The sequence below is a fragment of the Lynx canadensis genome, chromosome D3 (assembly GCF_007474595.2).
Source record: "Lynx canadensis isolate LIC74 chromosome D3, mLynCan4.pri.v2, whole genome shotgun sequence".
NCBI lineage: Eukaryota > Metazoa > Chordata > Mammalia > Carnivora > Felidae > Lynx > Lynx canadensis.
The window spans coordinates 35,243,586-35,267,563 of NC_044314.2; positions in this window are offsets into that span (position 1 = coordinate 35,243,586).

Sequence of the window (23,978 nt, forward strand, 5' to 3'; positions counted from 1 at the left end):
TATTTAACACAACATCTCGGGAGTTTGGGGAGGAGGAAGAACCCTGGGTGCCTCTGTTTCTCTGCACACTGGCTGGCTGTCTTCCAGAAATATCTTGAAGAATCTCCTCTGTGAAGCCAGCTGTGATGGGACAGTCAAAGATGTCTCTAAGTAAATACAAAGAAAGGAAACTAACAGTCCAAGAGTCAGGTAGTGAGACATAACAATAAACTCCATGTTGAAAGACAGCACATGATATTGAATACAGATGGTAACAACAGCAGGAATAATTCTCCCTTGATTGTTCCCTGCTAAACAATGTAAGTATGCATGTGAGTGGGTTGTATGTACATGTGTGTATATGTGAGTATGCATATGATTTGCACGCAAATATTTACGTACATATGTATATGTATGTGTAATATAGATATATTTAATTAATCTCCTTAACTACAATATAAATTGTTCCTATTAGCACCTAAGGGCACGAGAACTAGGGAGGACTTTCCCAAAGGCATTTAGCTAGTAAGTAAGTCACAGAGAAATTCCCAAACCAAGCTTTGTCAGACTCCAGAGCACATGCTTTTGATCCTTGTAATACTACCTCCTAATAATACAGTAAATGCAACGAAGGTTTAAAGAAAAAAAAAAGTCACGAGAGGCTTCACATGATGTGTGGAAACCAAGAGGTCCTTGCAAAATGGGTAGGGTCAAGATGTGAAGGCAACAGGAGGCCTAGCATTATGATGGATTAAATAGTGTGAACAAATGCACCCAGACGATGGGAGGGACAATGGGAAGATTTTGATTAGAGGATGATCTTAGGGTTAAGATTTCATCCTGAGGGCACTGGGGAGTCACAGAATATTCTTGAGTAAGATACATGGCACAATATTCTTTCCTAATAGGAAACTGTCTCCTGAAGGCTTCTTTTAAATGTGGTCATCTATTGTGGTTGTGTTAAAAATAAACACAGGAGGGGCGCCTGGGTGGCGCAGTCGGTTAAGCGTCCGACTTCAGCCAGGTCACGATCTCGCGGTCCGTGAGTTCGAGCCCCGCGTCAGGCTCTGGGCTGATGGCTCGGAGCCTGGAGCCTGTTTCCGATTCTGTGTCTCCCTCTCTCTCTGCTCCTCCCCCGTTCATGCTCTGTCTCTCTCTGTCCCAAAAATAAATAAACTTTGAAAAAAAAATAAATAAAAAAAAATAAACACAGGAAAAAAGCCCTTATATTTTGGAGACGTATATTGAAATATTTAAGGATGAAATGGCACGAGTTTTAGTGTTTGCTTTAAAAAAAATCCACTGTGTGTGTTGAGGAAAAGGAGGCAGGAGTGAAATTTCTAAAACTCTGGTCCATGGGTACATGGAGGTTCATGATACTGTTCTCCCTACTTTTATATATTTTTAAAAATTTCCATAATAATAAGTTAAATAAGAATCATTAGCAATTCAAGTACTGCTTTAAATGGTGATTATAAAATAAAATAGGAAATAATAAAGCAACCTGTGAATTTTTAATAGTTACTATAAAATAAAATATCAATAAATTTTTCTAAAAAAAAAAGTGAACTTAGTATTAGGATCAGCTCTCAAGTCCTTTCCCATTATATTATTTACTTAGAGAGGTAAATCTGATAACAAGACCTTGCATACATATAATCTTTTTCTACAAAGTATTTCACATGTGTAATTTCATGTGATCTTCATAGGAATCCTGAGTAACCGGGCTACCAGTGTAAATTTGTCCTACTAACGCATCTAGTGAGACACTTCTGGTGGAGACTTAAATATCTTACTCTTCTGAATTTTTCATAGCAGTTGAAAACGTAGCAGAGCTACATAGGAGTGATAAAATGGTGACAATGGTAATTGTCATTGGTGTTAGAGGAGGTGCAAAGACCCAAGCACACCAGCAAAATTCTGGAGATAATGATCCCAGTCTCTATTTGGTACACAGAAGTCCTTCAGTAAATACTTGCTGATGAGGGAATGATCCATTTCCATTTCCATATATGGTTAAAATAGCCACCTACAGGGTCTAAAATTCAGTCCCCTCTAGATATGTTCGCATATGAGTTTTATATATTTTCCAAATGCCTATCAAGGGATAAATTTTAATTTCTTGCTGATAATTTCAAAAAGGTTATGAGTTTGTTTTGCTTTTGCTTGTTTTTATCTTGTCTTATCCATGTCAGACTTGTATGAGGAAGAAGCTGAGAAATGGGCCAGGCAATAAGCTCATAAGCTTGGTAGGTCCAGAAAGAGTCTTTGAGAATTATGAATTTGAAAATTTGTTTTTCCTTACACATTTTCTACCAGTTTACCCTTCTTCTCCTTTCACTTTCCAGACCTCTCTTCCTATGGATACTTAGAGATAATAAGAGATAGTATGATATGCTGAAAAGAACAAGAATCTTAATTCATTCAACTTAATATTGATGCTAACAATTCTGTCCTTGGGAAAGTGTCTCTGGGTTTTCTTTTCCTAATATGCCTTGCCCACTTCACATTAGATATTGCTACAATTACTCTAAAATGATATGAGTTAACACTCATACACGTGGAGCTGGTGTACATCTAAAAAGGTGTTTTCAAGAGTCAAATAAATGAAGCTCACATGGTAAAATTGGAATACCGGGTTTGATATTCTAGGCCAGGGTAACCTATGATGTGTTCTTCTATTTGTATTCCCATATGTTGCAACCTGTTCTGCCTGGTTATGAGGCTGACAGACTAGGAAGGCATCAGTGGAATGATGTCAAAATTAAAACACAGCTCAGTCATTAAACTGTCCTATTGGCAAAACTGCAGGCCTCTTTTCATGCATTGCCAACCATTACTCTGGTGTTTTAGAGGTTGGCCATTAGGTCATTAAATGCTTTGAGCTCCATTTTCCTTCTCTATAAAAACAGTATGACACTGATGACTAGTGGGCTGTTATATTTATGTCAGCATGAATAATGTAGTAAAAGTAATAACAATCATATAATGGTCATATTTTATATGATAGTTACTTACCATGGTATAATTAATGTATTCTATCTTCATTATTTAATATGGGCCTCCTGCCTCATTTCATGTAGACAGCTGTTTATGTGAGGACCCAGCTGCTGACAGTATCTTCCTTGCCATTGCTAAAGAGAGAGGTAAGAAAGGGAGCCATCCAGGTAATAAATTCCTAAAGCTTTCCCTTCCCACTCCCCTGCAGTTGGTTTCTATGACTTTCAGCTTTGGAATAGGGCTGGCCACAGATTCTGCAATATATGATTGGCAGCCCATGACAGACACGTGATGTGCCAGGTACATTTCCACATTTGTGGAGTGGGTACTGATATTTTACAAGAAAAGTGTTCAGGCCTGGGAGCGACTTGACCCAAGACTCAGAGCCAGAAAGTGGCAGAACTAATACTGGGTCAGGCTCACTCCATGCCTAGATACTTTTCACATTCCACCATTTCCCTTGGTCATGAAAGTGCCTTGGTAGGAGGCCAGGCAAGGAAGCTTGTTTCATAACTAAACTAGGCTAAGTAGCATGGTCCATCATTACCCTTGGAAGCTTGAATTAATTTACATTTTTTTTGTTCAAAATTCAAAGGCAGGTGATAAAAAAACAAAAACAAAAGCATGGAAATGTTGAGAAGGTTGTTTAGCACAGCAGCGTGGGTTGTGCTAAGTGCATGCTGGCACCCTGAGGGATGCACAGGGCATCCTCCTGGCCTCCATGGATCTCTGCATCTGATGGACACTCCGTTACCCCTGCTGATGAGGGGCTCACCTCTCTTTTAAAAATGGTGAGTTGTTGCCTTAGCAGACTCCACCCCATCCTGATTCTGCCCTGCTTGCTGCTTCCTGCTCATTGTGTACATAATTGCATGAATAAGCTGACCTGTCAATATAATGGGCCTGCTGAGATTATGGCACAGGAAAAAATTGGGCTGTTTGTTTTAGAACTTCCTTTCTGTTTCCATTTTTGATTAAGCTCTGGCTTTGGGTATCAAAAACTACGTAGTTTCCTTGGCAGCAGGTCTGTATAGCAGTTGCTAATGAGGCTACCACAGTGAGTTTTCTTACTGAGGAGATGTGTGGGAATGAGCAAGTCTTGCACTGCTCTTCAAGTGAAGCCTTTGCCCAAATCTGTCCTGTCCTCTTAGCTCTCCACTTTAGATATCTGTAGAGTGATACTGTTCTCTGTTAAGCATCTTGGGGGAGGATCATAGTTGGTAGAGAAAAGATATTGGAAGTAACTGAGTGAGGGTTTCGGAGACCAGCTGAGGAATAGACAAGATCAGTGGAACATCTCAAACTCAAAGGGGTTTGCTAAACACTAATACTCTACCTTTACCCACACCCAGGCTTCTACTCTCTGCATGTATGTGTGCATGGAAGGGAATAGGGACAATGGCCAGGTAGATAATGGAATGGCAGGAGAGAACAAGCACATCATTTGGAAAGCTCTTTTAGGTGAATGCCAAGTTGTTGGGGAGGGAGGGTAATTAGAGATATAACAAGCATGGTTCTTAGTTATAACAAATATAAACTAGCTTCAATAACTTAAGACCTGTATTAAAGAATATTGGATAGCTCACAGAGTCTCTGACTATGCAGCACAAAAGAATGTCCAAAGCCATACCACAGAACTGGCCCCAGTGGAGACAGTCTGGTACCTCTGCCAGGTATAGATGTTATGGAAGCCAGTCCTGGATGCTTCTGCAAGAACCTTAGCGAGCACTGCCTGTGGAAACTGGATGTAACTACCACTACCATCTCCCAAAAGGATTCCATGTGGAATCTACCTCTTTAAATTATTATCTTCCAAGTAATCATCCATCCATTGAGTCTGATTGAGAGAGTGTGGGTCATATAAGTGTGCCCCAAGTGCAAAGGATGCTGGGGAATTGAATACATGGTTCTCACCAAGAGTCAAAATATAGGAAATAAATGACCTCAACTTAAAGAGGGTGTTCAGAGTTGCTGGAAGGCCTCAAAATTGACAAATATCTGTTGTAATAGGAATCTGTGCAATGCAAATGGCAAGCAGAGAATGGGATTAAAAGGAACTAGATGACAAGTAAACCCCAGAGAGGTGAAATGAACTAATAGGGAACTAGAAGGGCACCAGGGACTATGAACAGAAATCAAGTAAGACAGATTGATGACTCATTTTGGGGATCAAGGAGACTTCTGGGTTATGTTAAAACAAGTGTCCAGGGATGCTGGGAAACATGCTAGGAGCAGCTAGCTAATTAATGTCCCATTCTATTGGATATTAAATCCCTATGCTGGGCTCTTCTTGATTTAGGGGCAGAGTGGGTCTGTGGGGTTTTTTGCTGTTGTTTTGTTTTGTATTTTTTGGTTTTGCTTTTGCTTTGTAATTTTTTGCTCTGGCTTTCAGAGGAGTCAACAGGAAGGGGAAGATCTTATATTAATTCATTCAACAAAGCTACTGTGCATAGAAAGGAGTAAAATACCATCTCTATCTTCAGTATACTTAAAATATATGGAGAGCAGATGCAAAATGGTGGGACAAGTCAAGATGGACTGGAGAGTCTTTATGGAGAAGCCATTGTTATTCTTTTGTCCAGCTTTCTATCTATCATAGATATTATCTCAGTTGGAACTTAAACATTTATTTGATTATTTATTTGTTTTGAGGATCTCTCTCTCTCTCTCTCTCTCTCTCTGTCTCTGTCTCTGTCTCTCTCTCTCTCTCATTGGAATGTAATGGAAATAATGGCAGAATTTCTGTTTATCGTTCTATATCTCTCCACTGGTATAAAGTAGATGCTCAATAAATCATGTTGCAAGAGGGAATTAATAGATGGAAATGGACTATGAAGTGAGTCTTCCTAAGTGAGTGTTTCCAGGTAGAAATTAGATAATGGAGATATGGAGTAAATTTTAGAAAGAGGAGCTGGTACCATCAAGAGCATGGTAGTATAAAACACCTAGGTAAAGGCCAGAATCTACAAACCACTTGGTGCTATTGAAATATAAAGACTGAGTCCAGTTAAGATGACTGATAAGGTTGGAAATCAATAGAAATAAGACATGAAAGGCCTTTGCATTAGTTTTCTCTGGTGCCTGTAACATATTACCGTAAACTTAAAGTTTAAAACAATACACATGTTTTCTCTCATAGTTTCTATGGGTAAACAATCTAAGCATAAGTAAGTTGATACCTGTATACCTGTACTCAAGGTCTCACAAGGTTTCAGTCAAGGTGTGACTGGGGCTAGGGTCCCATCTCGGTCTTGAGGCTCTCTTCCAAGCATATGTAGTTGTTGGCAAAATTCACTTCCCACCAGCTGTAAAACTTACAGTGGCTTACTTCTTTAAGGCCAGAAGAAGAGTCTCATCAGGAAGGGGCAGTATTTTTTTTTAAAAAGCTTTTACCTGATTAAGATAAGCCCATCCAGTACAATATTTCATCCAGCACAACGTAATCATGGGAGTGACATCCATCATACTCATAGGCCCCAGGCACATTCAAGGGGAGGATATTAGCAGCCTGATTACACCAGGGCATAGAAACTTGGGATCCACCTCAGAATTCTACCTACCATATCACTGAACATTAGATAAAGGGGCTTGTAATCTCTCCTAATTAATGGGGAGTCATTGAAAGGTTATGAGAACTGGGATAATGAGAGCATTGTTTCCTCTATGAAATCATGCTGTCAGTGATGTGGATGACAGATTTTAGTGGGCCTGAAGTTTTGTGGAAAAGATATTGGACTATGGCAGAGATCTAAGAGAAAGATGATGACGTGGGCTTGAGAATGAATGGTACCACTGCCCATCTGTCATTCAGATCAGAAACCAAAGTCTCAACTCTGATTTCTTTCACATCCCATATCCAATCCATCAGCAAGGTGTATCAACTATAACTCCCAAATATCCAGAGAATATGTAACTTCTCTCCACAGCTATCACCTAGCCCAAGCCACCATCATCTCTTGTTCATTCTTCATATCTTTTAAAATATAATTTAGGTTTATATTATTATCCTTCCCAGACCCTTCTAGGACTTCTCATTGCCTTTGTAATGGATCAAAACTCTTTATCACAGCTCACTAGGCCTTTCCTCTGCTTATCATTCAGCTGTAATGTTAGTTTGTGAAACCACAATCCCACTATGCTCCAGCCAAAGGTACTTTGTTCTGTCTTAAATAAGTAGACTCTTCATCACACTGGGCCTTTGCTCCTTCTGTTCCTTCAGCTTGGACTGCTCTTCCTCTAGGTGTTTGTGTAGCTGGCTCTTCACATCATCTAGGTCTCAGCTTAAATGCCACCAAGTTAGAGAGGAGGACAAGCAATTCCCTTTCAATCATAATACCTCATTTTGTCATCTTTGTGAGGTGTCTATATAGAAGTTATCTTGTTTATGTATCATTTGCTTCTCCTACTAAGAAGCCTCACCCTTTTCTCTCTGTATCTTTAATGCACAGACATGCGGCTGATACATATCAAATTGTTTAACAGGTATGTATTGAATCCATGTATGCATTTGAGGAAAATTTTAAATCACTTGGACTTGATGATTAACTGTCATTGGCAATGCAAATGAAACGTGAAAGGTTTTTGGCGTTTTAATTTTGGTCACTGAGATAAAAAGTAGAGGATGGAGTGGGATCTGGACAGAAAATATAAGGCACATAATGGAAACAGAAGGACATAATGGACAACGATGACACATGTAAGAAACCCTTGTAAAGAGCTTTATGAAATTTAAGAAGAAAATGGATATCAAACACTATTTTTATGATTCGGTGGCTATGATAACATAGCCATTCCGTGTGATATAAAGAACCTACTGGTTTCTTTAGGAAGAGGGATTTCCTTGTCATCTCTGGGATCAGGTTGAAGGCTGGGAAAACTTCAAGTATCCCACCACTATGAGTCATTTAACTAAATAATTGTCAACTGAACAATTATTACCCACTAAGCTAATACCCTGTGCGACCAGAGGGGTGTAGAATGTGGTGTTGGAGAAACACACTCTATCTGTAGGAACACACACCTTTATTCTCACTGGTTTAACAAAGGAGTGGTTCTGACTACTCAGATTCTTGTTCTTGTTCTTGCTCAGGGTGTGTAGCTATTTCATCTGAAATTCTCATGCCCAGCATGTTTTGCTCCAAACGTTTTTCTTGCCTTTCTGAAAGGCCATGTTTATTTAAAGGAAAATCTAATCTGTCTGTGCCTGATGCTTTTCCTTTTAGCTCAGCCAAATGTTTCTTTCCTAAGAATTACGTGCTGATCGAGTGATGTCGTTGCTTGTCAGAAGTGAAAGTCACACTTACCCAGCGAAAATCTCCTGACCCCACCGGAAAGCATGAATTCAGTTTGAGATGCGCCACCCCTGGGAGTCTGCTCTGGGTTATGAGCTTAAGAGAAGTGAAACAGCCTCAAGTGCCCTTTAGGATTCTGTGTCTCCCTCTCTCTGCCCCTGACCCACTTTCATTCTGTCTCTGTCTCTCTCAAAAGTAAATAAACATAAAAAATAAAAAAATAAAAAATAAGAGTTTACTGAATGTTGAAATCTAGACCTAAAGATAGGTTATGAAAGACAACTAAGTGCCAAGGATCATGGAGTCCATAGGTTTAGGGATAGCCACAGGATCCACTCCATGTATCAGAAACAGCTGCATACAATGCTCAGAGCACTCTGAGCACCTCTGCTCCGGAGTCCAGACCTAACTGCCAACAGACTAAAGAAAAGAAGGAATTGTTTCTTCCCTCTGGTTTAATGCCTGCTTCACCATCTCTCATTCCCTGATCCAAAGTAGGTTTTATGTTAGGGTAATTGGCAGGAAGGACAGAGCCTTTCAATCTGAGGAAGACTACTCCCACACACAAGGGAATAATCTTATACTATGGTCTCCAGCAGAACAGTTTAATCCAAATGTCTTAGCTTCAAATTGGTGTGTTCTGAGCTGTGTGTTCACAAATATAGCAATATATGGAGGCATTCATTCATTCGCTCATTCATTCATCCCTCCATCCATTCAATCATCAAACCAAAATTTATTGATCTTCTAATACCTACATCCAATCACTGTGGCTGGCACATAGTAGCTGTTCTATAGATATTGTTCTACTGAATGAATGGATGAGCCTAAAGCTTTCACTTGGATAAGGTGGTGGTTTGTTAAGATAACTCTCCCTGAAGTCAGATAGCCTGAGTTTAAGCCATGATTCTGTCCTCTTATAAATGACAGTGGGAAAGTTACCTAACTTCTCTAAACCACAATTGCCTTATTTGTAAAGATGAAGATGGTGATGGCGATAGTGATGGTCATGATGATGATTATAAAATAATGCCTTTCTTACAGGTTTGTTGTCACACATTCAAGACAGGGTGTAATAATATTAGGATATCAGAGGTCTCAGCATAGTTATGGGTAAGATCTGGAATTAATCTTTTGATTTCCTGAGTCTCATGTGCCTGGGAAACTGCACATAGCTCATGACCCTCATCACGATGAGGTTTTCCTCTGCTAAGCCTCATGTCTCAGTTTTCTGTGTACTATTCTGGATGTCTGTGTAAATGTTCCTCTATGAATGGGGCCTCACTTGGTTGGGACCAATTTGTTCACGTAGGAAACAGAATCCTTCTACTTCAGTTTCTGTGTAAAGATCCATCTTGAATGCACTCACTGCCTGGAATTCTAATAGGGGGCATGCCTAGTCTCTACTGCTGCCTGCCTCCATGCCTACCAAACAGAACCACTTTGATCATTGACGCTGAACAAGCCTGTCCTCACCTGGTAGTTGTTGCTTTTTAGGAATAAAACTAAAATCTACATCAGAGGTTTATTTTAAAGGTTACATGAGAAAAGGCACATGAAACATTTAGCACAGTAATTTTACTGAAAAGATTCAGTGAATTATAACTCCTTAAATAAGCATGTGTTCTCATCACTTCCACTTTCCATTCATCCTCTTCCTTACCTCTTTCGACCATCCATTCAGTGATACAAAGTAGCTGTAGCTGCATCTGCATGGATTCTTTGGTAGATACAATCCTCAATCCCTACAATTCCCAAAGAGCAAAAGGGCATCCATAACCACATTCATGGTGATACTGGGCATAAAACTCATGCCTATAGTATCCTCTGGGCTAATTTATCTTACCTTGTCTTATTTTTAATGTAAGACTCATTGAACCATAAGGGTCCCCTCTGCTCGAGGAAATGCTTGCCTATAAATTCAAATTTCTTCCTAGAATCTATCAGGTATCAACATTTTAATATTTTATGTACTCCAACCATACCTTCAGGACACGCAATTTGTTTACATAGCAAATGAGCTATTGGGAATTCCTTTCAGGAGAAGTTTTCATTCTTTGAATAATTCTAATGATGGCTGAGTTTCTGGGAAAATCTTCTTGAGGTTTTGTATTATTCATAGAAGGAACCATGCCTCCCAATTTATTGAACACCTAGATTTATTCCAAGTAAACTCACAGTGAGGTTGGTGTAAGAAATATGGTAACAATATGGCCTTTTGCAATCAAGCTAGGTATTTTTTTATACTAAGTAGATTTACCTAGGTTTTAAGAGTATAAAGGTAGAGATCTATCAGATAAATTGAAGTAAGAAAATTAAAATTCCTGGTCTGTTTCGTCTTCTGAAAAAGAAATATATTTGTGGATAGTGTTTGCATATATTTGGACCATGGGGGTGGGGAATGGAAAGCTGAACTCCCTTCTCCTATATTCCTAATGCCCTCACTGTCATACATTATACACTTCTGGAGCAACAGACTTGTATCTAGCCTTGTCCTTCAAAGTACCTATCCCAGTGACTCTTATAATACTGGCATCAAAAGATTTTCTTAATACATTAATAAATCAATAACTAATGACATAGGACTTTCTTTCTTTCTTTCTGAATGCAAGAAACAATAGGAGGCAAATGTAGAGAAGAAAAAGTGAAGGGGTGTGGAAAAAATATCAGGAGGTATAAGAGTGTCTATATTTCCTCTGAGACCTTCTAGAAAGGAGTAAACCCAGTAAAATGTCAATCATCATCATCATCATCATATTTTTATTTGAGAGATATTTAAATATCTAGCTTTTCAGTTGAGTTGGTACTTTCTATCTTTAACCTGTGCCCCATCTGCCTTCTACCCCCATGCTTACGTTTCACATAAATGCAGTAAGATTCTCTAATCATTTCTGTTTAGGGTCCCTGCCAAACTCCCCATCAGATTCCCCTTCACAGTGAGCTGAAATGGGCACAAAAGTAATCTCAAAGATTCCACTTATACCTTTATTTGAAAGTGTGATTTCTGCCCTATCTCAGGAAGCCTCCACTCTTTTTCTGAGGCTAACTTACCACTCCTACGATATCAAAGTAAAGCCTTCTCCAAAATGAAAACATGTCCACATCCACATTTCTACCCAAAATGCTGCATGGATGAGTGAGGGGCTTATTGCTTCCCATTCTTTCTCCTTACTATTTGCTCTTATTTCTGAGACTGTTGATGGGAAGGTCTATGTCATAACCATCATCTCAAGATATCAGGTTTGTATGGATTCTCAAACTTTTCAGTAATGACTGAAAAATGACTCCATTACAGGTACTAGAGGTCTCTAAGGTCCCTCCCCTAATGAAGTTAAGGTTAGAAGGAAGAGATTTTACATGGAGATAACTTATCCTTATCCCTCAGTTACCTGAAAAGAAATCAAGAAATTATAAGGAATAAGCTGGGGGGAAAATGATACATGTCAAAAATCCATGCCTTAAAATTTATTCAACTATTTCTTGCTATGAATTACATTCAAATAATAGCTCATAGTTTACATTTTCTACCATTATACAAGCACTGGATTTCACAAAACACTTACACTTGCCACATGTGTTGAACAAAATATTTTCAAGTATATTTTCTATTCTATTCTATTTATTTAAATAACAAAAGTGAATCCTGACCACCAAATTGATTTCCCAATTTATTAATGGATCATGACCCACAGCTGAAATGCCCTGTCTCAAAAACTCACACTCTGTGAATTTATATTTCACAAATAATTAATAACTTTAATGATTAATCCCAACATACAGAAACCAAAAACAGCCAATTGCACAGGGTTAAGCAAGATTGATAGAAATAGGAATGAAAGCAAAGAAGTGAAGACTTCCAGCAAGGGATGTGAAAGAACAAAAACAACTCCCAAAGTGCTCAAATGGGGACCATTTAGTGCTAGAAAAATAGTTCCTCATACTTCACCAGAAAGCCTGAGGAGACAGCTGCATTATAGCTCCAGTCAACAAGGATGTTGATAATGATAACCCCAAGTCACCAAGAAAACTTTAATTGATGCTCCTCATAACATATTTAAAGCAATTCAGCAAATTATTGAACAACTCCTTTACTAAAAGTGTTGCATTTAAATAATGTACAGACTATTGTAGAATTATTCTCAAGAAAAATATTTATTCCAAATATAAACAACAAGAATTTGGTGGTTTTAAAACAACATAGCTGGTGTGGAAAGCTTCCAACTTGCAGGGATTCCCCACTCTGTAAACCATTCCAGTAACAGAGCCTCCCACCCAGAACACTAATAGTTTAACAATCTGACGACTGGACCTGTTAGGATCTGCTTTTTTTTTTTTTCATTTTTCATATCATTCCACAACTGCTAGAGTGGCTAATGTTGAATCCATACCTTCTAAATTCTCCAAGTGACCTTCCCCTGACATATTTGGGTACCTCACAACTCAGTCTCACCGTCTTCTCTCTGGCCCACCCTCTCCCTCATCTCAGCTCAGGCACGGAGATCCCTGTTCAGCCATATCAGCACCTCATGAAATGTTTTGCTTTGTTTTCTTTTCTTTTGTTTTGTTTTGTTTTCTTTCTAACAATTCGGTCTTTTCTTCAACTCTTTGTATTCCCTTGCAAGACATTTTCTACTTTCTCTTCTACCCAAGGTTAGGTGTTCTCCTTTACCTCAGCAGCATACATCCCATTTTTATTTCTCTACTTTAAAGAGTCGTATTAATTCTATACAAAGAAGCTAGAAAGAGGGAGTGGTGAAAAGAGGGATGGAAACAAGCTAAGATTTGCTTTTTGATATCGGACTCTGGAGTTCCTTGAAGTCTGTGGACCTCTTAAAAGTAATCTTAAGCCATCTGAAATATTGACTTGTGCAGAACAGGTTTTTTTCCCAAATGATGCTGTAAAAGTACTTCACCTGCTTTTATGTGAACAGAGTTCTCATACTACTTTGCTGGTAGAATTTTAGGACATCCAGTGCAACATGTGATTGTTCCCACAACTTGATAGAATGCATCAGTCTAGGTAAGACTGAAGAGAAAGGATTCTACAAAGACTTTCCTAGTTCCAGAGTGTCTGGAGTCTGAGTGCTTAAGGAGCATGTTATGACTTTGAAAATGTGTATTTTCCCAACCCAAATCCCAGTAAGTTATTTTGTGGATACTAACAACTGATTCTAAAGTTCATATGGAAAGACAAAAAGATCCAGAGAAACCACCATAATATTGAAAGAGAAGAACAAAGACAGGAGGACTGTACCCAAAGTCAAAATTTGCTGTAAGCTGTAGTAATAAAGGCAGCGTGACACTGGTGAAAGAATGCACAAATAGATGAGTGCAACAGATTAGAGAGCCAAGAATAGATACATGCTAATACAGTCAACTGATCTTTGACAAAGGAATAAAGGTCATTTGAAGGGAAAGAATAATATTTTCCAACACATGATACTGAAACAAGTGGGAATCCATATACCAAAAAAAAAAAATTCTAGACATAGACTTTTCACAAAAATTAATTCAAAATGAAAAATGAATCTTAGACCTAAATATAATACATAAAACTGTAAAACTTCTAAAAGACCACATAGGAGTAAATCTAGATGATTCTGGCAGTGATGATGACTTTTTAGATAAAACACCAAAGGCATTACTTGAGTTGTATGTCACAAGTTTGGTATAAAGTAGTATTTTTATCTTTCAATTTTAACATATTTATGTGTTCCATTATAACTTCTTTGAACTATAGGTTATTTAGAGATGTATTATTTTATTTTGTGGGGTACCTGGGTGGCTCAGTTGGTTAAGCATCCAACTTTTGATTTTGGCTCAGGTCATGATCTCCCAGTTCATGAGTTTGAGCACCGCATCAGGCTCCATGCTGACAGTGAGGAGCCTGCTTGGGATTCTCTCTCTCTCTGCCCCTCTCCGACCTGTGCGCTCTCTCTCTCTCTCTCCCTCTTCCTCCCTCTATCTCTCTCTCTCTCTCTCAAAATAAATAATCTTCTCAAAAATATTTTTAAAAAAGAGAGTTTTAGGGTTAGTTTTTGGATATTACAGCTTAATTTGAATTACAGTCAATAAACATGCTCAGCTTTTGAAATTTGTTAAAAATTGATTGATGACCGAATGTCTAGTAAATTTTAGCAATGATTTCATGAAAGTCTGAAAATAATGTGTGTTCTCCTGTTGTTAAGAGATCCGTTGGGTCATGTTTGTTCATTAAGTCAAATTTGTAGAGAACATGTTCAAGTCTCCCCTATCATTGAGGAGTTTTTGCCCACAAGTTCTAACAATTATTGAGAGAAGTTTAAAATCTACCATATATTTGTAGATATATCTCTGTCTCTTTGTACATCTATCAAATTTCTTTATATATTTTCAGTCAATGTAGGAACATATATTTTTAACATTGTCACATTTTTCTGGTGAATTAAATCTCATAATTATGAAATAATTCTTTCACCTTTTGTTATTTTTTAAAGCCTCTTTGATTTTAATATTATAATATTTTGTATATGACACACGTTATCTTTTATTTTATATTATATACAATTTATGTATTTATTATTATATTATACATTATATAAAGTATATAATATATAATTCCTTCACTTTACATATCCTGTTAAATGTGTTTCATATCAAAAATATATTGCTGGCTTACTAATATTTTATCTAAGTTGACATATTCTATCTTTTAATTGGTTTATTTAACCTTAATGTAAATTTTTATCTAATGTAATTCTGACCTAATATGTTTATATCTATCATCTTAGTTTACAATTTTTCTTGTGTTTTATTTCTTTACATCCTCTCACTCTCTTTCTTCTGTATTAACTACTATTCCTTCTCAGTCCACTTTAAAAGTTTGGAAATTTCACCTTCTATTTTCTTAGTGGTTGCTCTAAAACCTAAAACTGGCACTTTTAGTTTATCAATGTCTAAAGTTATTAGCACATTGTTTTCTGATTTATTTTGTCACTATTAAGAAATCAGTTGAACTTTTAATGTTTTTTTTTAAAACTAATATTTTATTCATGTCTTTTGTATTGTGTAGTTTCACTGTAATTTGCATGGATGTAGATTTCTTTTTATTTATCTTCATTCATATCATAGATCTTCTCAAGTTGGTGTCTTTAATCATACCTTAAAAATTATTATCTCAAGTAAATTCCAAAATTGATCGCTACATTTCCTCTTTTCTCTGTGTTTATTCTATGCTCTTGGTTTTTCAACCTTTCATCTTTTTAGTCCTGTCTCTACTCTACAGCTATATAATTCCTTCAGACCATATATTTTAGTTTACTAAAAATCTTTTACTAAATTTTCTACAAAAGGTTTTACTAAAACATTTTATATTTTACTAATTTTGTAGTCAGCTATGTCTAATCTGCTATTAAACCTTAACTTCGAGTTTTTTATTTCAATTATTTTATTTTTAATATTTATGAGTTCTGTTTTTTCAAACCTGAGTACCTATGTGTGATTTCTTTTAAAACTTTGTTTCCTTATTTTAAAAAAAATTTAATGTTTATTTTTTTTTTAAGAGAGAGAGAGAGAAAGAGACAGAGTGTGAGTGGGGGAGGGCAGAGAAAGACCGAAATACAGAATCCAAAGCAGGCTCCAGGCTCTGTCAGCATATAGCCCAATGTGAGGCTCAAACACACAAACCATGAGATCATGGCTTGAACTGAAGTCCTGCACTTAACCCACTGAGCCACCCAGGCTCCCCTGTTTCATTATTTAAATACAGTAAGTATAGTGTTTAAATTAGAATTTAAATTTATAAAGTAAACTTATAATTAAAATGTCAAAAGTCTTGTTTTGCTTTGTTTTGTTTTGTTATCTGTTACTACTGCCTTTTCTTCCCAGCACAAAGTTTTCTTGTTTGTGTGTGTGTGTGTGTGTGTGTGTCTGTGTGTGTGTATTTTTATTTTTTGTTAATTTAAACCAGTTTATTAGATGGAAAACCCATGAGTAATTTTGTCATCGCTAATTTGTTTGTTTAATGAATAATTATAAGTCCTTTTAACCACCACATAAATTAAGAAACAATGATATAAGCCAGACCAGGATGCCCTCCATGCGTCCCATATCAATCACAGACCCTAGTACTCTTCCAAAATATAACCGCTAACTTGACTTTTATAGTAATTGGTTCCTTTTGTTTCCTTATGATTTTATAATCTAATTTGCATTCCTAAACACTACAGTTTAATCCTGACCATTTTTACATCGTCACCATTTTCTAAAATATCTGTTATATATATATTTTAAAATTTACACATTCCTCCTCCATCTCTTTCTTTTTAAGGTAATCTGAGTATTTCTAGGTATTTGACCTGTAGAAAACTTTTGACTTGGCTGATTGCTCTTTCTTGGTATGGGTCTACATGTATCTTTCACTGTCTTCTATATCCCTCATTACTGGCAACTGAATCCAGAGGCTTGGCATATAATGTCTTGATTATACCTTTTATTTTATTTTTCTTGTTTTGGCAGGTCTTAGTACTCAGTGCCTAACTGTACAAGTTAATTGGAAGTGAAATTATAATAAAATAATAATATATTAGAATATATTACCTTGAATTAATTACAGATACTTTCCTCATATACTACTTAGCTATCCAGTTGTACAGTTAATATAAAAAAAATACAAGGCGGGGCGCCTGGGTGGCGCAGTCGGCTGAGCGTCCGACTTCAGCCAGGTCACGATCTCACGGTCCGGGAGTTCGAGCCCCGCGTCGGGCTCTGGGCTGATGGCTCAGAGCCTGGAGCCTGCTTCCGATTCTGTGTCTCCCTCTCTCTCCGCCCCTCCCCCGTTCATGCTCTGTCTCTCTCTGTCCCAAAAATAAACGTTGAAAAAAAAAATACAAGTTAATGCTTAATTTGTCCCTCTCATCTATCCAGTTTTAATAGTATAATGATTCCCTTTTATCTTCAGAAGATGACAAATTGTATTTTACAAAATATTCATCATTAATAACACAGACTTCAATATATTATACTAGTTTAAATCTATTGAAATTGTTATCTCTGTTGAAGTTCAAAGTTTCCCATTTTTGGCCTGTGTATATATAAAAATGTTTTTTCTTGAGTCTTTTGGGCATAATTCTAGAAGGCTTTGGTAACTTTCTTGTTATCTGAATGACAAGATATTCCAGACTAGACAAATCAGATTCAGCTGTTTCTCCATGAAGTTCTGATTTCTTTCAATGGGAGATAATATTTCAAGACCACAATCTGAATTCCAAAAATGTTAGGTACTGGCCTATAAATACCATTTAAAATAATACTAGTATTTCTGCTTATATAACATTATGTATTCTTTTTTTTCCATACCAATGACTTTTTAACCATTTAGGTTGTCTGAAGCTTGAGGTCTAGGCAATTCCTTAGGAAAGGATCAAGATAACAATATTCTCTGAGTTTTTGCATGGTGATAATAAATCGTAAGTGACTTTTACTGGATAGAAAACCTTTCACTCACATTTTCTTCCCTTAAATATTCTAAATATGTTACTACCTTTTTATCTGGCTCAAAACATTGCTATTAAAAAGTGTAATAGAAATCTAATTTTTGTTTCCTTTATGATTTGTAAGCCCATTTTGCCTGGATGTTCAAAGTTATTTTTATTTTTCTTTAAAGACTGATATTGTAACTAGAAAACATCTTGCTGCTAGTAACCCTGTGTTTGTATTATCAAGTGCATGTTATTTAATTTCAATATGTATTTAACTTTTTTTAATTTCAGAGATTTTTCTTGAACAATAGATTCTGATACTTTTTTTTCCTCCTTTCTTGCTTTGGTTTGCTTTTCAGGGTCTCCCATTATACACTTTGGATCTCTTTTGTCTGTCTTCAATCTCTCACTTTCTTGAATTTTTTTAATCTCATTTTTAATTTCTTTAATTTTTTTTCCTAGAAATACAATTTGTTCCTTTTACTTACTTCTATATTCCTTCTAGTTTAGTATTAATATCTAAACTAGCATTTTCTTCTAAATTCTTGAATTCTGTCACTAAGTTCTGAATTTTTTCATGCTGATTTATGTTATTTTTTTCATGTCTTATTTAATTTTGTCAGTATATTTTAGATAATTATACAACAGCACATTATAATTTTTATGTCTGTATTATCTATATATTGTTTCTGGTATTGTTTTACTCATGGCAGAGGTGCTATCCTCCTTCATTTCTCTTTCTTCAGAGTAGCTTTATATGGGATTTTGCCTCAATGTTTTCTTGCACAATGATCTGTAAAATTAATTTCCCTGAACTTGCAAGTGGAAACTTGATTCAGATACCTTTGCTACTTTAAAGAGTTAAATTCTCTGTTGTCGTAGTGTACTGTGAACAGAAATATGGTGGTTTGCTTTCTAAGATATCCTGGCTCTGTTTCCCTGCCCCTTACATCTCCTCTTTATCTCTGTTCCTATCATGCCCAATTTTTATTTTACTCCAGTAGTTTTCTCCTCAGTCTTATGTCCTATATGGAAGAAAGCCCTGGCTGCTTATTTTAAAAAGCTAATAAGGACCAGAACTCTCTCAGCCCTTTTGGCCTTATCTCAGAACCCTTGCACTTAGTTACTACTAGAGTATACAGAACTCTTTTCATTTTTAGCTGCTGTTCTCAAACTGGCCTGCCAATCTTTCCAGTGAATGCCTTTTACCTTTGGGGGTTCTTTTGTTCTTAGGTTGGTCAGATATTCTATCAATTCCTTTTCTTTCATCACAGACTCTGGTACTGTGTGGATCTTGTAGTTGTCGGTTGTTTGCCTCTACAGGCCTGTAATTTGGACTACATAGGAAACCTCGTTGTGTGGATTTCATATAAATTTCATTCACGCATTTTTCTTTTGCTGGCTTGTTCCTCTGTTCTTAAGTGAGATAAAGGAAAATTTAGATGATACTGCCATGTTAATGTTAACTTCCCAGATTTCTCTGGTTCCTTACGTTTTACTATGAGCTAGTCATTTTCTTGATAAACTGTGGAAATTCTTTGAAGCCTAGCATGAATGTACATTACTGATGTTATCTGTTAAAAAATGTTAAAAATAAACCCATGGGTTTCCAATTCCAGACAAAATGGACTAAACATATTCTACCCTATTTCTTCCACTAATTAAAATTATAACCCTGGAAAAAATATAAAGCATTGATCAAAAGACTATGTAAGGTGAAGAAAAAAAGGCAGTCTGTTTAAAGAAACCAAGATTCAAGGACAACACAGTGATGAATTCCATCAAGTATAATTTTCCTGGGGCACCTGGGTGGCTCAGTTGGTTAAGCGTCCTACTTTGACTCAGGTCAGAATCTTATAGTTCATGAGTTCAAGCCCTGTTTCAGGCTCTGTGGTGACAGCTCAGAGCCTGGAGCCTGCTTCAGATTCTGTGTCTCCCTCTCTCTCTGTCTGTCTCTCTCTCTTTCTCTCAAAAATAAATAAACATTGAAAAATATATACATATAATTTTCCTTTCCATTCTTTCTTTCTTTGCTTTTTCTTTCTTTTTCTGTGTCAGAGATCAGCAATGTTTATCATCAAGGGTCAGATAGTATGCATTTCCGTATTTGTGGTCCATGTGGTCTCTGTTAAAACTACTCAGTTCTGCCTTTATAGCAAAGACATTCCAACAAATGGTTATACAACAACTGCATTCCAATAAAATTTTATTTGCAGAACCAGAGAGTGGGTTGGATTTGGCCCACAGCTTGTAGCTTGCCAACCTACATATCCCAGTGAGAATGACAGAGAAGTCCAGAACCCAGAAATGCCCACGAGAACAAAGAGTTTCTGGAAAAGCCTGTTGTCACTAATCAAAGGATGAGAAAGAGGTATAGCTACATCCTATCTCACCTGGTGCTTCAGAGACCTTGTTAGAGCCCTATCCATCATTCCCCCTACACTAAGGGGAGGCAGAGACAGCATCCTTTCCCCTCTCTAAATGAGGACGTAAAACCACATTGTCTATGCTTGCTTAAGCAAATGGTAAACTAGATGAGGACCTTTACCTACTGTCATTACTAGAGTATCTGAGTGCATTATGGAAAGGAGAATCTAGTGAAAAGAATTCTTTAAACCTGTGCATACAATTCTAAGCAAAACACTGAACTTCCCATGGTGAAAAAAACCAGAATCAATACAGCAAAAGTTTTGAGAAATGAACTATAGTATGAAATGCTGCCCAGGTTTCAAATTAGCATCAGGATATCATGCAAATGGGACAGACTAGAAACTGTACAAGATTTTGAAAATTCAATTAACAATTGAACCACATTCTATAAACATGTTACACAACATGTTATACATGTTAAACATGTTAGACTTGTATACAAATCTCGAATTATGCATTCGAGACTTAAATAGGCTGATTGCCTGGTTGGGTACAATATTAAAATTGAACCTACACTTTCATACATAATGCCAAAAATATCCAGAATAAAAGCCAAGTTTATTTGCCATATCAAGAGCCAGTAAAATTTCAACTCAAATGAGAAAAGACAATCAACAGATGCCAAGACAGAGATGAAACAGATGTTTGAATTATTTATAAACATTGTAAAGCAGCTACCACAATATTCCATATGATTACAAATATGCTTAAAAATGGAAAAAAGTATCTTAGCCAAGAATTAGAAGATACAAAAAAAAGAACAACAGTAAATTTTAGAATAAAAAAATATAGTTATTGACATAAAATACTCACTTAACTGGTTCAGTATAAGAATGGAAATGATAGAAGAAAGAATCAGTGAACTTGAAGGTAAAAAGCAGAAATTATCCAATTTGAACATCAGAGATAAAATGAATTTGGCAAAAAAGAAAAGAAAAGCAACCTAAGAACCTGGAACATTAATAAAAGGTTTAACATTCAGGTAATTGACATCTCAGGAGAGAAGAAAAAGTTAGGGGCTGATAAAATATTTGAAGAACTATAACCTAAAACCTTCCCCCAAATTTTGAAAAACACATAAACATACAGTCTAAGAAGCTCAGTGACTTAAAAAGATTATAAATTAATTATTATTATTATAGTTATCATTGTCATTATAAAATATATTAGTATTATTAATTTAAAAATATTGCCAAACACAAACAAGTAAAATTTCTGAAAACTATAGATAAAAAATAATGCCTTGAAAGCAGCTAGAGAGAAACATTGCATTAACCATAAAGGAACAATTACATAAGTAACTGCAGATTTATAGATCCAACACAACCTCTATCAAAATATATGCAGATTTTGTTTTTTAGGGAAATTGACAAACTTGAAGCTGATGATAAAAGCTGTATGTAAATGCAAAAATTATTGCAAAAAAGATAAATGAGAGGATTTTAGTGACTAAAACAATATAAACAATAATAATCATGAGTATAATTGGCATAAGAATAAACATATAGATGAATGGAACAGAGTTAAGAGTACACGAATAAACACTTTTATGTATGGTCAAGTGATTTTTGGCAAAGATGATAAGGCAATTCAATGAAATAAAAGATTATTTTCCTAGATAATTTGTGCTACAGCATTTGGATATCCATTTAATAGTTGCCTGAGTCCAGAGGTGGGTATTGACTGCCATGGAGTATGAAGGTTCTTTTTCGGTGATGAGAATGTTCTACAATTGAATTGTGATGTTGGTTGTACAATTCTGTAAATATACTAAGTAGCATTGAACTTAAAATGGGTGACTTTTATGATTTTTAAGTCATATCACAATAAAACTGTTAAAAAGAGAGATAAAAAGAAGAAATAAGTAGTCAATCAATACTAGATTTTCAATATTTAGCTATTTAAGTTTTAAAATGAGAAAATGAAAATATGCAAAGGAAAAATTAACAAAGGAACAATTTTAAATGATTTCCCCAAATTGAAAGATAAGGTAACAAATCCAATCTAAATAAATAAATCAAAATCTACACCTGAGACCATACTTAAAGGTGAAAGACTGTTGGGATGAGTACTGGGTGCTGTATGGAAACCAATTTGACAATAAATTATATTAAAAAATAATAAAAACAAAGGTGAAAGACCAAATTCTTGCCATCTATGATTGGAAGAAGACAAAATGTTCACTTTTACATTGCTAAGTTTACTCTTACTACTCTTACTCAATATCATACTTGGGATTCTAGCCAGTGTATTAAGGCAGAAGAGGGAATAATAGGCATATAGATTGCAGAGAGTAAAATAAAACATTTCTATTTAGAGACCTACACAATCCCAAAGATGTAAAAGAAAGCTGATGAACTAAGCAATGAGTTTAGTGAGATCACAGGATACAAAGTCAACATACAAAAGTCCATTTTACTTTTACAGACTTACAATGACCAATAGAAAATTAAAATTAACTAAATTATACCATTTATTATAGCTCCAAAAATCATGGGCTATAAAATATTATGTATAGATATTATGAGATATTAAAAGATCTGTATACTGGAAACTGAAACATTGATGGTAAATCTAAGACCTAAATAATTGTTGAGATATACCATGTTTAGAAATTAGAAGACCTGACTTTATCAAGAAGTCAGTTTCTTCCCAATTAATCTATATGTTAAAAGAAATCATAATCAAAATCCCAGTAGAAGGTTTTTTTTGTAGAAATTTACAAGAGGACTCTAAAATACATTTGGAAACAAAGGAAAATGTTTCTACAAATGGAGTCAATCATCAAAGGAAGGAATATCTGGGATCATTGCAACACAAAGAAATATGGAGGACATTCATAGGGTAATAGTGCTAGAGATTCCAGGAAGACAACTGTGAAGCTGGTCCTGAGTGCAGTCATTTCAGATAGTAGCAGTTAAACACAGTGTTCCAGAAGGGAAATCTCCAAAAAACTTGCACTGCTATTTTATTTTAGATGACAAGTTAATCTTGACGAGACTGAAATTAAAGATGTTTTACATCTCTGACAGAGAGCTCAGGGAGATATTAATAATTAAAACAAAAGAAAAAAAGAAAAAAAAAGGCCACAACTGTAAATTTGTGGAAGAAAATATGCTACAAAAGAAATGCAATTTGTGTGTGTGTGTGTGTGTGTGTGTGTGCGCCTGCACCTGCACACCCATGTGTAGTGGTGGTAGCATAAGTGCTAAACCTTTTTGTGGCAGAGTAGGAAGTCAAGAGAATGGAATTTTTAAAAATCAGGATATAAAGTCTGTACTGTAAAAACATAGTGTTAAATAGCTGAAGAAACACCTAAAATCAATAAAAGCAAATCTGGGGGGGGGGGGGTTGCATGGAGCAAGAGACTGCTGTTTATTGTAATAGTTATATTATCGTATGTATATCTTATAAATTTTTTACCATATACTTGCAATATTTCTTAAATATTTATGAAAGTGTAGCATATGGATAGAAGAATATATATTTCTAGTGTATATTTTTCACATAATGAAACAATACCTTCCCAATTTTCAAAGCCTAGATAATGTCTGATACCTTCCATGAATCTTCTTACCTCTAGAGCCCTAATAGTTTCACCATTTATGTTAGGCATCATAATTGCTACTGCTCATTTAAGTCCAAATACTGACTTGTATGACCTTTCAACCACTACACAATGTGCATTACTTACAGAAAAAAATTTTAAGTCCTCTGAGGATATATATCTCATATAGTATGAATTACACTCATATAGTATGAATGGGTTATAATATGATAATATAGTATTATCTCATATAGTATGAATGAGAACCAGTTG